At 45.3% G+C, this 16,477-nt stretch overlaps 1 protein-coding gene across 4 annotated transcripts in view; it reads left to right on the top strand.

Annotated features, from left to right (window-relative positions):
• The window catches only part of LOC121596976 (potassium voltage-gated channel protein Shaw-like), a 51,013-nt gene that overhangs the window by 12,029 nt on the left and 22,507 nt on the right, over positions 1–16,477 (top strand). The gene's annotated exons all lie outside the window — the stretch shown is intronic.

Below are 16,477 nucleotides of genomic sequence, written 5' to 3'. Positions count from 1 at the left end.
ACAGCATTAGTACCATTTCAACCATATAACCTTTCATAAAATGCATACCGAGAGCCTGGGCGGGGGCAACAGACACTCCGCTGATGCTGATCCTGATTGATGATTGACCCAGCCCGCACACACCCGCATACGTATCAGCTCGAAATTGAATTGGCTGTGCCGCAGCGTGTAATGAAGCACTCTGAATCCATTGGCGTGGCGTGGTTTCGTTTGCCCAAGCGGACGAGGTGGTTTTGCATACGCCCGTGCAGCTCCCCCGGCTGCCCAGCGCCAAATGGTCGGATGTCAGTGGGCTCATATTTGATTAGCAGCCGGGTAAAGTTTACCCAGCGCCCAGTGGGATGGCAGTAGTGTCGCTGTAAGTGTGTGCGGGGAAAGCATCATGTTACAGTGGTGATTTGCACCTCGCTTGACATTAGGACGGCAGTCGGTTCGGTTTCAACCAGCGCGAGCCATCCTTTTGGGGGCTGCAAGTGAAACCGAACTGGGTGTAAGTGAATCAAACCGGGTGATGGTGAACCAGTTTCGGTTTGACCAGTCGTAAATTCGTTGATTGTCAGCGGTGGGCGAAATTTTAGTTCCGAGAATTTATGTACTACAGGCACGGGTGCAGTTAAAATGACGACCCACTGGTAATGTCAACGGCAGATGGCCTTTTCGCTCGAAATCGGACGGAGTTTTGGGCTGTGACCGCAAAGTGTGCACCATTGGCCGTCATCAACCTGCACAGTCGACTCGATTTATGACGTTATTGTGTAAGCAGGAAAAGGATTATTAAAACACTTCGTCGTTCTTCGGTTGTAAAATTAATACGGCCATTAAAAACTTAGAACGCTATTCAAGCGACTCGAAAGATAAATTTGTGAACAAATCAAGACAAGCATTGTCTTCAACTTCAGTCTGCCGTACTCCCGCACTCCCCTAATTATTGCTGCCCTACTGTCCGGCAGAGATGTATCTTTTATTGTTCATTATTTTCACAGCCGAAGAGAGCGCGGTGCGATGGAATAGCAAATCTTGGGGAAATGATAATAAAAGCACCATCAATAATGCAATCTGTCTCTGGCAGCCACGAGCCAGCGGAAGAAGATTCTTGGAATATTAAAAGCAACACACGAGCGGGAGTTTGTGAGCGCGTTTTTCTGCTGTCCCTTGGTGTCTGAATAATGTAACGATTCATCAGCCGGGCGATCATTTTTCTGCAGCACCATCATTACCATCTCGGGCAGCGTCAGGTGGTCGTGTTTCCACGGTTGCGATGGGAAGTGCTTACTGGATGTCGGTATGTGCTCTGCACAGGTTAGTGATTAGAGGAAACGCGTTCAAGGAGTGTTCTAAGCTCAAAAAACGAAGAATAACTATCCATGGAGGAATTTCAATGGAAATAATTGTATATCCGCTTCAATAAAACAATTGTTGCACAGCACCTTTGTACAGTATGATAGCCGAATAAAGCTAATATTAGCTTACGAGCAGGAAAAGCATACGTAATTCCCTCAGCAAATTTTGAACCCACTGCAAACACAACCGTGGCTGCAATCTTTAAGCAAACCTTTCGCATACTATTTGCTGAGGGTAAATATGGGTATGCATCAGTAAAGAAGAACAAGAAAAGAAAAATAAAACCGAAATCATGGGCAGCAAATATTTGCTAAAGTTATTTACGCGCGGCAGGAGAAGCGCCCGTTCGTTCTTATCCTTCATTACGAGAAGCAAAGGGTGAGAACGGGGCTAGCAACTTCATATTTTCCCTTTTTTCTTTGCACGCATTAACACGCTTCACACTTGTTGCAATGGTGAGGAAAAAGAAAAACAAAACAAAAATACCCCTTTTCATATTAACAATGGAGGGTTACAACCAAAAAAAAAAAACCGAACCAAACTTCTCAGAAGGAAGGAAGCGTGCTGCATCGTTTAGTTGAAGTAATTTTACTCTTTCCCATCTTCGAAGGGCCGGAGAGGCTGGGAAAATTTTTTGTGGATTAATGTTGGCCGATTGCAAACAACAAAAAAGTGGGTGATGAAATTTGTAACCTAAATTAAACCCAGCCGGTAGGCAACATTCGCCAAAAAAAGTATCGTTCGTTTTTCATCCACCGAGCACAACGGAAACGGACGCAGCACATAATTGGTACCTGGAAGTGAAATAAAAAGCGCACCGCATTAATTGCGTTTGGATAACCACTTAGCTGAAGCGCTCGAAGGCAAGCCAGAACTGGATTGGTGCTGAGCAGAATTGTGCTGCATATTGTGTTATGTGCTGTAGAAACAAAAAAGCTTTAAAAATAGAAAAAAGGTAGCACACGGCGCAGGGAAAAATCAAGCCAAGCGAAGGTAATGAACTTCAAAGGAACGCGCTTCTGCTCCCCCAAAAATAGGCTGAAACTTCTTTCAATATTGACTTAAGTTTATTCATCTTCCTGCAGAAGCAACCTTCAAGTTCTTGCTCCCTTCTCCTGAAAACGTACACACTTTAAGCGAAATTTCAATTAATGTGTTCAACAACGTGCGTTTTGCGCAACAATTGCTGTGTCTGTCTGTGTGGCCTTCTTTGCTGTTGTTGTTTCGATGCCAACCCATGTGGCCAAAATGTGTGTGTTTGTGTAAAAATTCTTCGGCACATTCTTCATCTTTTTCGGCAACCATTTCTGCCACGATTAATGAGCGTGCGTTGGTTGTGCGCGGGCAGGACGGCTCAGACGGAGCATTTGTGTTTCTTTCGGTGGAAGTTGGGGCTTGTTTTTGCTTCGCCCAAAACGATGATGGATCCACAAAGGAATGTGTTTCTGCGGATGCCATTTCCACCATTACCACCTACTTATGGGGTGGAGGTGGGACAGTATTTTCGAGACTTTGTGTTCCGCTTCTTCCATCAGCAAAATGAGCCTCCACAGTACTGGTAAACATGACAAATGGGTGGAGTGATTGCAAAAGAGGAAAGTAATTTTCCACCAAAGCTAAAAGCTAACACGGGGACCGTTCGGTGACTGTGTGCAACTCTGCTTAAACACTCCAATCATCACCATGATGAAACATGAGCTCGACTATGAAAGACGATCGGCTTATTTTTTGAACTGGCAACGGCGGTTCAATGGCTCAATGCGTCGTGATGAGTTCGGGGGAAATGTGTCTCAAGAAGGTCTATTTATGAAGTTCAATGGAACGCGTTTTATGATGTGGAGAGTGAATGTTGCCAACAACATCTCAAACAATGCCCATTATTAGACGAAAATCACTCACACCGAAATGGGGTGAATAGTTTCCTTGGTACTTGAAGCTTCGTCCGTTACATGCAAACGCCCACCGTACAGTGTATCACCTTGCCAGCGCTGCCAAACCATAATCGAGGGATGATGAAGAGCATATGGTTGTGTCAACAAATAGATAAATAAAAGCCATGTTTGGCTGAGTCCAATCGGGTTGACAAAATGCTGCCATCAGGATGGTATTTCATGACACATAGACGCACACCCAAAAAAAAGGGTCGTTTGTCAGCGACATTGCTGGGGGTAAGGGTTTGTGAGATTGCAGAATGATGAAATTGACCCTTGTGAATCAATCCACTAACCCTTTTGTTGTGGGTTTCGGCAGAGCTTGGGGAGGAAGGTTTCTGATATTGTGAAGAAGCAACAAGCTCACCAGCAACAGAAAAGGATTGTTTTGGTGTGTGTGTGTCAGGAACGTGTGCAGTATTAAATGTCAGCGGAGAAGTATCACGGCAGCAGAAGCACACGGGCAGGGGTTCTTATTGCGAACCTTTCATTCCGACGAGTTTAGGATCGAGCTGGCAGAAGTAAGGGGTAGTTTATTATATTTATTCTGTGTCATATTTCAGTAATGAGCTTTCGAACCTATAGAAGATGTGGTTTATTTGTAAATAGAGTTCCACTGTCGTTGTCTGATATTTCTCGTTAGCTCGTTGGTGGTAAACGCCTGAAGGTATGCAATTAATTTACAGCTAAATGCCATTTAATCTTGTTTCTCGCTTGTTATCGATTTTAACACAATAAATTTCTAAAATCAATTTAATTTTAAAGGTGGGTAATATTGTGTCACTCTTAAAGGGGCATTTTTCATCAGAAAGGATAGGTACCCAATTATGCCTATGCCACAGCACACCTTCTTTTAAACAGTTTTATAAAATTATTTGCAAAAACTTCTCCAACTGCACCAACAGATGGCGCTTCCTGCTTCCAAGTGCACCGCCAATGGTAACCATTTCAGACCCTTCCTCGGAACAGAAACATAAGTCCAATAAAACGTCCCACCGAATGGCACCATTTTGCACACTGCAAATCACAATAAAAAGCAATAAAGAAAGAGGAAACATTATCAACTTCGCATACCTTTCCGCAAGAAGCGCTGGAGGGGAAAGGCAAGAACCGTAAGAAACAAATTGAATTCCTCCGCGCCTGTACCAACCACCCCAGGGGTAGCCATCACTATAACGGGCGCGTCAAATTTAAAAAGTTTCGCTATAAATTTGGCACCGGTGCCGTGAACCTTTTTTCTCCCTTTTGCTGCTGGGCTCAGTCGGCTCCAGTCACCTTTTGGTAAGATGGACGCTATCGTGTCTTTAAGTGCGTTATGGATTTTCCTTTCTTTTTTTTTCAGCGGCCTGTAGCCCAATCCTTCTTGGTGATTGTGATATGCTTTGGTTTTATGTGGTGACATGGTGTCGGTTTGGTTTTTGTTTTTCCTTTTGCCTCCAGTATGATGGACTGGTTGGGCAAGTTTTGCCTTTCTGCCTGTACCGAGAGAAGAATTAATCTTGCTCCATTAGGTGAGTGAGTTTGCTGAGGGACGGCCGAAGTACAAACTGTCGATGTTTCAAAGTAACATTAATCTTAGGCAATGTAAGAGCCGCATGCAAGGTGCAGGTTGTTTTGTATTATTTTTACTTGTCTAAACCCTCGAGCATCGAGCACTTCGGGGAATTGGTGAAAATTGGCACAAAATGTAGCAAACAAAACCACAGCGCCGAATTGCTGCGAAAGGGCTCCAAGTTTGCGTTCGATTATTGATTACGATTGCCGCGGGGGTTGTTGGTTGTTCAGCATTTTTTTCTGCTTTGTTTTTGATGATGAATATGGAGGCATCCAACGGTTGAGATGTTTCCATTACTTCATTGTCCGTCTGAGGTAAGCTATATCTTGTGCGATGGTACCGAAATGCTTCGCACAAAAGACGGATCAGTATGCTAAAGTTTCACCAAGCAGCGCTGTCAAAAGAATTGATTACAAGCCGTACGCCGGCAGAAATCAGAGTTGATGAAGCGAGCATGGTGGGTTTTGTTTGGTGGGCTTTGGAGGCTTTGCTGCAGCACGTTTGACCGATTGGTTTACCGGTGGCTATCGATAATCGGGCCTCAAGGGTCGGCGAAACATGAACCTGGTTTTGGTTGCTGTTTTTGAGCTTTCGGGCAACTTGATTGTTCGTACCGAAATTATTGAAATTTCCGAAAAAAACGAGCCTTGCTGGGTGGAGGTGAAACATTCATTTCACTAATGAGGAGTACAGCACCAAGGAATAAAATGTCACCGGGTAGCAAACGATCATTAAGGAGTTACGAGAAAGCGGTTGAAAATAATCCAAAAACCCCAAAAAATAAAAACAACTTTTGAACCACAAGAAGTGGATGATGATGAGGATGAAGGAAGATTGACATTGTTAAAAACATGCTCGAAAGTTAAAAAGTGATTGACTTGTAATCAAAATGCTGCCCATAATAATTGATGGCCCGGCGATGACGGCGAGAAAAAGAAGATTGGACACGATTTGGATCGTATTGTAGAGGAAATGTAGAAGATTCATTACGGGAAAAGCAAAATGTAACAATGTTTCTGATGTTATGAAGGTGAGAGAAAAAGTGTACAAAATTAGAGCTTTTGCTGTGCTACGAGCAGAAATGCTCTTTCATTTAGCAATGCTTTACGCAAAGCATAACTTTAGGCGTTTGCTAGAGCCACAAGCCGAACTAAGCATTTCTGATTTTTATTTTAACCCACAACCTTTTCGACAAAGTCGATTGTGAGCTCGAAAATGACCTGTCAAATACTTAAAGCCCTTCGGACCCTTTCAAACCTTTCACCCCAAACTTTAGGCGAAAATTAAACTCCACACCAGCCAACCTTGAACGAAGGATGGTTCATTTATCCGAAACTTTAACCCATTTCCCATCAATAGCGACGCTCAAGAAACACATGTCATGTAAAGCAGCGCTGTTGGGGCAAAGTTTTGTGCGAAACTCGGTCTTGCCTTTACAAATTGTTCGTCCATTCCTTGCGCTGCCTTAATCCATGGCACTTCCCACCGACGAAAAGGTCACTAAACGTGCAGCAAAACACAGCATTTACACCCTTATCCCAGCTTCGGCGTGCCTTCATTCGGCACCGGTTGGTTTGTCCGTCCCAACGCACGGTGCGCAATCATGCATGAAATTGGTGCTGTCAAGTATTCTGCGAAACGAGAAGCGAAAGCAACCGAGAGGAAGAAAAACGCTTACTTACTTTCTCCCTTTTAGCCACTATTTCTGTCCAAATCTTTTCTCGTCCTTTGCCGCAATCACGTTGCGCAAAAGGGAATAGCAAAAAAACAGCGTGAAAACACTAACTTAATATTGAATGAATCAGATTATGCGAGCTTCATTGAATAAACTGGTCGCTTAAGGGCCGAAGAGCTCGCGGTCCGCTTGGTCATAATTCAGACACGGACTTGTCCTGTCACTAAACGTGAACGCGAAAAAGTGCGGCAATGATTGAGCAGCAAGCTCTTTTTGGTTTGTTTCACAATGTTGCACGATGCTTCCTCAAGCCGAGACAGTGTAATTCTATTGTTTCAATGGGCGTGTTTGGCAGGGAACGAGATTTGTGAGGTAATTGATTGGTCGGTTTGGTGAAAATAATGTAAGCCTCGTTTGCTGACAACTGACAAGCGTAAGTGTTAAGAAGGAGTGATTGAATTTTTCCTACTGTTGAGAAATTCTAGTTAGAAAAATTAAAAGCGACTGCAAAAACACGTTCAAATTGTTCAGACACACCAAATGCGCCTAAAAGTATGCAATGTGAGGGATAGAAAAGTCAAAGGTCACCGTTAAATTGATTGCCAATGGCTTCGTTTCATGGTGGCACGGGGTCAAACGAGCAAAACCCCTTAAAACCAAACCACGACGGCACTGGAAACGGCTCGTGTAGCGGTTTCCAAAGAATGCAAATGAAAAATTGGCATCATTTTATAAAAGCGTTCTTTCGTTTCGAACACTCCGAAACAGCTCACACTTGTGCTGGCGCAAAAAAACGTATTCTCTTACCGTATCGATTGATTCCGAGTGTTGCTCGCAATCCTTTCGGAAACGGCTCGGCTTCAGTTAACGTTTGCGGTTCATTTACACGCTAACGGTGCTGCTTGTCTCGGTGGTAGCTTTTTCACCAGCATCAGCATTATTCTCGCAGTTGTTCTCGGGCTTCGGGGTTAAATGGAAAACTTTTCTCGCCCCCTTCTCTCCGCCTCAACTCAACGTCTAATTTGTAGCCGATACCTTCTTCGGCAGCTTCTTGCTTGCAGTGGTGCAGCAAACCCAACCGAGGGAGACGACCAGAGCACAAAAGACAAAAAGATTGGTTGGCAAATTAGTTTCCACCTCTTCTGGCGCTGAATCGAACTTTTTCGCTGTGTGGTGTCGTTGAGGGCAATAAGCTGGCCAAGGGTAGATAATGGGTTTATCGATTTAAGTGATTTGTGATGAACAGCAAAGAGGAGGAGCGAGGAGGAGGAGCGTTGTTGAGGTTTACCACTGATAAATGATTGCACAGCTGAAGCTGGGAGGTGAGATTTGAAATATTCTCCGATGAAAAGTTTGCATCGATATTCCATTTTTATGTAACACGTTCACGCCTTCAATTTAAGTTTCTAGTTCGTTCGAACGAATGGGCCTTAAATCTCCTTTCATGCGATCATTTGTATTCAATGAACTTTCCATTTTTCACCCCTTGGTTGGATTACTTTTCACTAATCTGGCATTCATGTTCAACCTAGTCTGTTACACTCTATGACCATCAATGTCAAATTCCATGGTTTGAGTTTTATTTTTCCTGATCTATTCTCTTTTTCGAATCATTCCCGAATAACCTTCACTCCCAACCAGCTGCAACGGCGACTAACTCTTTAGGAAATGGCCTTTGCCAGTGCGATTTATGAACTCCGGTCGCTCCGATGCCTTTATGCAAATGTGATGAGTCCGGTGGAATTCATACATATCGAGCGGTGGTTTTGTTGTGCGCCTGGTCCCTTCATTGTGTCGTGCAGCTGATGGAGCTTTTCGGACAATGCCGGCCGGATGTGCATAACTGCGCTTTCGTTGTACGCGGCAGCAGGAAAGACACTGTTTTTTTTGCCTTCCATCCTTTCGTCACTTAACCCACCCTGCATCAGCCAGCATCGGAATGGAATTCGACAAATTTTCTAACGGAAGTGTTCGATCGTTGTTCGATTCGCTGGAGCGGAAGGAACGAGCCTCGACGATCCGTCCCGTGCGGCAAAGGTTTGACCCGCACAGCTTGCCTTCCCGATGGCTTTATCGTCCCGAAAGCTCGGAAGCATCCGGTCGTTATTCGGTGTATTTATGGGGGCGAGTCAGAGACTGCCTGTAGCATTGTGCGTGCGTCCCTGCATGTGTGTGTGTGTGTTAATTCTCCGGAAAGCAATAAACTTGTTGATACGGATTGGATTGCGCCCGGTCCGTCTGTGTGATGCATTCCGTGCCCGCACACGTCGACATGTGGTCGTTCTTCATGAGCTTCGAAGTGCCGGCCCGGACCGAAAAGGATAGCGAAAACGCCGGACAGCAAAAGCGCACGAGTGGGAGGGATAAGCTGAAACCTATCATTTTGTTATCTTTATCGATTTGCTAAATTTAGTCCCGGTCTGGTACCGGTGCGAGCTGCGGATGTATGGCTAAACTGGGACAAATTTAATCCCGCCAAAGCTGTTGGAATGAGTTGTATTCCACTTTTAGACTTTTTGGCATCTCATGGAACAAGCTCGTAGCAAAACAAAATAAAGAGAGCGAGAAAATGGACTAATTATAATGGCCTGCTTCATTTGCTTGCGATGGAGGCGCACGGTGGCTTACAGCTTAAAGCCGGATGGAGGCGCCTGGTGCCTTTAAAGAGATTTTAAAACTGCCTCGGCGTTTCATCATCCACACACACATAGGCAGCAGTTGCCGTTCCACACACATCAAACAAAGCATTTACTGGCTGGTGGGTAATTTATCATCATCATCATCATCATCATCGTCGTCGTCGTCAGTAGCATCGGCGTCATTATCATCACGAAGGCTTGCAGGCTCCATTACAACCCATTTGCACAAAATTGACTGTATAATCAGCCATAACCGGGTGCGGCAAGTACGGGGCAAAGTTGAAAAGATAAACACCAGGCTCGCAAGCAAACGCAGTAAAGGCAAACCGTCCGCTCCCCCCTGGCTCGGTTTGATGAGTGAGTTTATAATCCACAGTGTTTATCTTGCTGGCTGTCAATTCGCGGAAGGATGAAAGCACGAAGAAGCCTTTCTTAAATTAGATTATTGGACGTAATCAATATTAATTGTGTTTAAATTGTGAGCAAACATATTGTTGAATAGTGAAAAGACTCTCTCGCAGAGAGAGAATATATTTTCTGCTGTTTCATGTGGAGATATTTTCCCAAATCGCGAACAGCACACAAAAGTTTCAAATTAATTAAATTACAAAATGGTTGAGCGCCTGCCTTTGAGCATCAATGTTCACCTGTGTCACCAGCGTTGAAGAAGCTTTCTCAGTTTCCTAGCCGGCAAAGCTTAATCCGTTAACCATCATCGCCGGTCGTCGGCATTTTCTAATATCATCCATGTCAGTATCGTTCGCCGTGTAAATGAAACCATACACCGGCCGGAGATTGTTACGAATTCTGTCAATCATGGCAACATGCAAAACACAGTACCACGGCGTTTGCCAAACACATCCGCTCTCCCTCTCTCGCCCTCGTCCCTCCCCAAAGCGCTGGCAGGCTGACAAACATAATAAAATATTTGTCTAGGATTCCGGGCTTTAAGTGAAACGTTTACTCATCTCGTCACAAACAATGCTTCCGCCAGCGCTGAGCGGTTTTTGGCGCCTTGTAAGACAAGCATCTTCCTGCTTCCTTCCTTCAAGCCGCCGTTCACTTTCAATCCCGTGACGCGACTTCTCCGAGCGAGCAAGAGAGAGAGAGAGAGAGAGCGAGAGACATGGGGAATCGCTCAAACGTGACGCGTCGGCATCAATATGAGAAACAAAATGTATCTTGTTTGGTGTGCCTTGCCTAAAGCGTTGCGCTGCCTAAAGCCCGGACGCGGATGGATTGTTTCGGCAAGTGCTGCTAGGGTGGAGTGGAGTGCACCGGTCCGGAACGGTGGCTGCCGATGCGCCGTGGCATATAAATTAAATTATGCCTACATGAGTCACGGTCGCAAGGCAAACTAAAAAGGTCTTTCGACCCCGCGGGAGCCGCCACGGTGCCGTTTCGTCCTCTCGCACGACGAAACACATTACGGGGCGCAATTTCCAGCAGGGCTCGCCCCGTTTAAAGCACGTTTTGGTGTAATATTTTAGGGATGCTGGCATGAACCGAGACAAGCGCTATTAGCTGATCGGCAAGCCAGTACTCGAGGGCCAATCGAAGGGAGCGCACAAGAGGCAAGCTCGCTGGGTCGGCGAAGGCACGTTCCTTGAAGGTAATTGATATTTTATGAGTGCGTGGGTAATGGGAGGTTGTGTTCGCATTAACATTCACCTGCTTGGGCTTGCATCTTGGGTGGTGAATAGGGAGCAGGTGAAAATCGTTCAATTTCGACGAACCATGTAGGATGCGCACGCTCTGAAGGCAAAGATGAAGGTGCTTTAGATAGATTTTGTGATAAATTGTTACATTATTTTAAAGGTTTATTCTACGATAATGTACTTAAATTTACAACTGATGAATGTACCCAATCAAAATAACGATCCAAATATTGCAAAACTGCCCTCATACTCTTGGATGAAACTTTGAGCAAACATACTTCCAAGGAAATTCAACATGAAATCAATTGCTTCACAAAAATATGAAATGAAGTCCTCTTCCATCGTTCAGTACATCAGGAACGAGCCGTCCTGCATACCGTCAGTAACGGATGAATGTTCCCCTTTTTTATAACGACCCCATATGCGTCCGGCTCATAAATGTTTAAGTAAGTTCCAAAATCAAATTCGCGAAAGGTTCCATCACCCAGCCCGGGTCATCGTTTGCCGATTGCTTACACCCCAGCAAAACAACAACACCTACATGCGCCCTCGTGCACAACAATTCGGCGAAACAACCAATCGCTCCAAGGTATAATGGCAGCGTAGAAGCTCAATTTGATTGAAAATCGAATTTTAACGCAAGGAAAGCACAACAACCTCCCGTTTTGGGAAGGAAGTGGCGGTATCGAGTGGGCTAAAGCTCGCTCTCAGTTTGTGTAACCTTTGTTTGTTTGTTTTTCTCTTCAAATATAATGCTGTTGTGCTACTTCTTTTGTTTTTTTTTTTTTTTGCCCAAAAAGGTGTGCCTTGTCGAGGCCTGTGCATGATTTACGAGTGTCTTAATCCAACGGGAGGGCCAACCGGCTGATGCAAAAAGTTTACCCCGTAACGAATTTTTGCCTCCCTAATCCAGGGCTTGCCCGTACCGTACCGAGCTGGGGATGGGCGCAGGGAAATTGTTTGCGCTTTGTCGGTGTCAGTGTCCTGAAGGATCTGCCCTGGAGTTGTTTCATCAGGAATGTTGGGGCGCTATTTTCGTTGTGCATTAGACGTTGTGTCCCGGTCACAACGCCGGCTTCGGGTGGAACATGTAGGAAAACAAATTTAAATTATTATTCAAATTGCTTACCCCGAATGGCTGGGCGGTTTGTGGTATTGTTTAGAGAATTTTCCCCAAGGATTCCCACACGGACACTGAGACACGGGAGGCCTGTGTGCCTGTGGCCGGTAGAAATAGCGCTCTTGCAACGAGCCCGAGCCAGTGGACAAACTGCGGCTTGCGTCCAAGTGGGTCTGCAAACGAATGGCACTCCAATCGGACAATGGGGGAGTGCAGTGAGTAAATAGACCACCGCAAAGAATGAGCAGGTGATCGGGACCGGCTGGGGGTAAGGGACGGGAGGTTGGGGCGTATGATACTAGTTTTTCACTTACCGCTCCGGAACTATATTGCATGGTGGTGGTTTGTTTTGTTCCGAGTTTTGTGCGCACTGCATGTGTCCCGGTGAGTGGGAAAGCTGCGGGAAATTGGAGTGCCTTTTGTAAGTCATGCAAGCGAGGATTTTTCCAGATCAAGTTGTCGTGTTTATTTTTCCTGTTTTTCTAATTGATAATTGAAATTATTTGAAGCTTTTGTAGGTTGCATTCAATTTAAATTAAGATAAACACAGCATTCTCAGTAAGATATATCAGTCTTTGTTACTGTCTTGAAATTCACTCAAATCCTAAAAATGTGGCTAAATTCTTTGCTATTTGTGTTCAGGTCAAGTTTGCTCCTTCAATGGTATCCACCTTAATAGGCTCTACACATGCATTCTTGTTGAAAATTGTACTCCCACACCAACGAAACTCAGCTTTAATGAGAGCTTATTTTCCCACTCAACATACACTTGTACCTATTTCCACCCTCACGCAAGAACGACCATTTTCAAGCGGAACGATTCACTTCTCGCATCGCGCACAGTTGGATTCCTGTTGGAATCTGTGTGCCCAATTCTCAACACAACAGGGTGACCAAAAAAAAAAAACACTTCCCCCACACTCAGTGCAATTGCTCACCTGTTGGAAAAAAGACGACAACGGTGTCCACAAGGAATGTGACACACCTTCGCACATTGGGACGGCGGCCGTTTGCTTCCCGCCATCGAAGACGAACATTCAACATTCATGCAATGCGCTCAATCAGTGGCACGCTTCAGCAGCGGAATGTTCGCCTCGGACGACGACGACGACGACGACCGTGCAATGTGAAAATGGAATGTTGGCCGTGATTTTGCCACCGTGAAGAATGTACACCGAAAATTGCCACAATGTGACAACGATTTAAGGGAGCTTTCTTTTTTGCGATTCTGGCAATGATTTTGCTGCCACTACGACGATCACGGCGTTTGACGGGAAAAAGATGGGTAGACACACTGAGTGGATGGAAATGCTGTCAAATTTGGCACTTTGAAGCAAGTGGCGACGGGTTTTCCACGCCTCAGCAAACGCCACACAACAATACATTGCGGGGGGAATGGCGAGAAGAAGGGCTTGAGTTAGGTGCGAGCGAGCAAACGCGGTGGATACATACTTCAAACCAACCCTGAAGCATAAGTCAAATAAAGGCTCGGCATGTTGTTGCCGTTTGAAGCTTTAGGTGCTCGGCCCCATTGTTCTGCTGGTGGCTGGGCCAGCCGTTGGTGGCCTTTTGTTCTCTAGCCCATCAGTACCTCTGTTTCCGTTCTTCCACACTTTCCGAACCGTTCCGATGCAAATCATTCTGCCAGCATGCCAGCAGGACGGCTATTTGTCGTGCGGAACCTTTTATTTGTCTGCCGGTGTTAAGCTGCCGGGTGTCGGGGGGGATGTTTTTTATTGTTCTAGAGGTTGAAGTATTTACCAAATCAATTGCATGTGTCAAATGTGTGCTCTAAACGTTTCGTATCCGGCGCTTTGTTTATCGTTACCGTCTTTGATGTTGGTTGTTGAGTTGAAATCAGCTTTCAAATCACGTCCTCCGGCGGGGTTTGGCTGGGAGTTCTTGACTGTATCTCTACTGAATCACTGCTTTAGATGAGAGTTTAAGAGTGAGAATTGCACATTTGAAATTGAACCAAATATTGACAAAGCTATCGAGCGCTGATAAAAACTTTTTCATATGCTTTATTAAAGATTCAGAGTTCAAGTCGCATTGGAAATAAATATTCTTCCATTTTAAAAGCTTTCATCATCGACCACTCATAACTCTGGCACAAGGTTAGCAGTAGGTCCATGCAGAAATGGGTAATTTTCTGCACCATAGGGTCAATCCTCTAGCCCGACCACCTCAAAGCACATTCGCTCCGTAACGCTCACTCGTCCCCGACACGTGCACATAAGCATCTAATAAATAAATGAATAAATAAATGAACGCTTGCAAATGTCTCCATTTTCTCAATGTACCACCGGGCAGCACCGCGAACAGCACACATACAGTTTGTTTTTATTGTATTTCGTTATCCTTTCACTTTACCGTTCTGGTGACGCCTCGCACCGCTCTGAATGCGACAGCCGCGGGATTGCCTTTTGTTCTGTACTGCCCGTGCATACCCGCGAGCGGATAAAACCGAGGCCAAGGCCGTGCTGCAAGGAACGGTGTGGCTTGCTGCTTTTCTTCTCACTCGCACTGGTGCTCTCTCTATCCTTCTATTGGTGCCGTTGGCGAGCTTGTAAGGATGTGTTCTGCTTCGCGCGTGTTCGCCAGCGGTCTCTTGCCGTGGTGCGGTATTTTGCGAAATTCTAAACCGCACCAACCGCTCCTTCTCTCTTCAGCTTGCAACGCGATGTTTCAAGTTTTGTTAAACCCGGCGGGATGCTTCGTTTGAGATCCGACGGTTTATCCTTCCGATGTTGGGAAACTACTCTCCCCCCCCCCCTCTTTGGGTTGATGAAAGGGACCGAACAAACGCGCTTAACTTTGCGGTTTGCAGTGAACCCGCCTGTGAACTTCGGCCTCGTAATAAGGGAGCCCTTTTCTCGGAGCAAAGGGCACCGGGCGGGGTTGGCGGGAAAAAGTTTCATTCACCACCGGATTTGGAGCTTTCTGTTTTCTGATTGTCGATTCAGCGTCGGAACTGGGGCGGGCGTGTTTGGGTGTGCGGACTGGTGTGAGCTGAAAGGAAACTAACGCTTGGGCTGGTCTTTCGAACGGGGCAAGCCAGCTGTTGTTTGAGCGAAGCGTCACGTTTGATTCAGGCTGACTGCTTTGGATGCACGAATGGACACAAACCGAGAAATTAGCAGCCGGAAAACAGCTCTTAGCGTGTTTCGTGTTTACAACATTGTCCTTTGGTTTGTGGTTGCGCTGAGACATTGGTTGACCAAAATCGATATCAACGTTTGACCGAGAATGCGTTGTTGGTTGCATACATTTAGGCGCTTACGAAGAATAATGTGATTTTCCCATTTTGCAGTGAAAATACTTATGAAATATGTTGAATGCAGATTATGTAGCTCACTATCATGTTTCAGAAGAAAAAAAATAAATGCATTAAATAAAAACCCTGAAAAAATCCCATCACACCTTAATCTTCCCTCACAACTGGGGTTAATGAATCGTTTTAACCGCATGTGGTGCGTATAAATTTATCTCCGTTTTTTTGTTGCTCTGTTTCACCGGTCGATTTAATTCCGATTCAATCACGGTGACGAGATACTGGATTTTACGGTGCACACACGTTCATAACCCACGGTGGATCAACGTTCGTTCGTTAGTAAAATATTCACCCCCTCTGGAGCGTTCTGTTCGCACAAAATACCCTCCTTCACGCCACCATTTAATTGGGAGATGATGCGATGGCGTAATTAATCCGCTTATCACGATCGACGGACACGTTCGCGGCGGATGATCGTAAAGCCCCACCAGCACTGCCTCATTGCCCTCTAGGGTCGTGAATTTCCTTATCGCAATCTCTCACCCAATAGCCTTCACACTGGACGGCTGAATTCGATTGATGGGTGTATCGAGCAGTGTCGTTAGATGTACAAAGAGAGACAGAGGGATGGTCGGCATCATTTTAGTGGATTGTAGTGTCGGTTAACCTCGCTGTTATTAGGTTTGGCGAATCAGTGCAGTGGAATACAAGGGATAGAGTTGCGATGGTAGCTCCATAGTTACGGTGGTAACCGCCCGCGGCGATATTAACAGTGACCACAGTGTCGCGGTTACAATGAACGAGATTTTGTGAGCTAATAATGTTACATGGCGGTCATAGATGTATTGGATTTGGGTAATGCAACGGAAGAGGTCAGTGGTAGTATCAATAGCTATAAAAAAAAAAACTGGGATTTTAATTAATGTTATCCGCTTTGGTCAATATTTGATAAAATAATTGACTTTTTCTATTGAAACGATAGTGATCAAAATCAATATTACACTTGATAGAGTGTTGGCTAATAAACTAAAATCCCCGCTTGTGTGTGGTCGCGGCGTAATTATTAAGGCTTTACATTTTGTGGCACATCAACATCAAACATCCATTTCCACTCGGGCAACAATCATTTCATCGCCCCGGCTCAAAAGTAACGCCGCACGCTGCAACAGTGAATCATTTTCCCGTTCGGTGTGATCGCAGCGAGAGATGAAATTTTTACGACCCCCAATTGCACACTTACGTCCATTTTTCATTTTCCCATCGTTCTCTTCTCTCGTTCTACCC

This window comes from Anopheles merus, chromosome 3R (genome assembly GCF_017562075.2).
Source record: "Anopheles merus strain MAF chromosome 3R, AmerM5.1, whole genome shotgun sequence".
NCBI lineage: Eukaryota > Metazoa > Arthropoda > Insecta > Diptera > Culicidae > Anopheles > Anopheles merus.
Note: the sequence above shows the minus strand (reverse complement) of the source record. Positions and strands in the feature narration are given on the sequence as shown.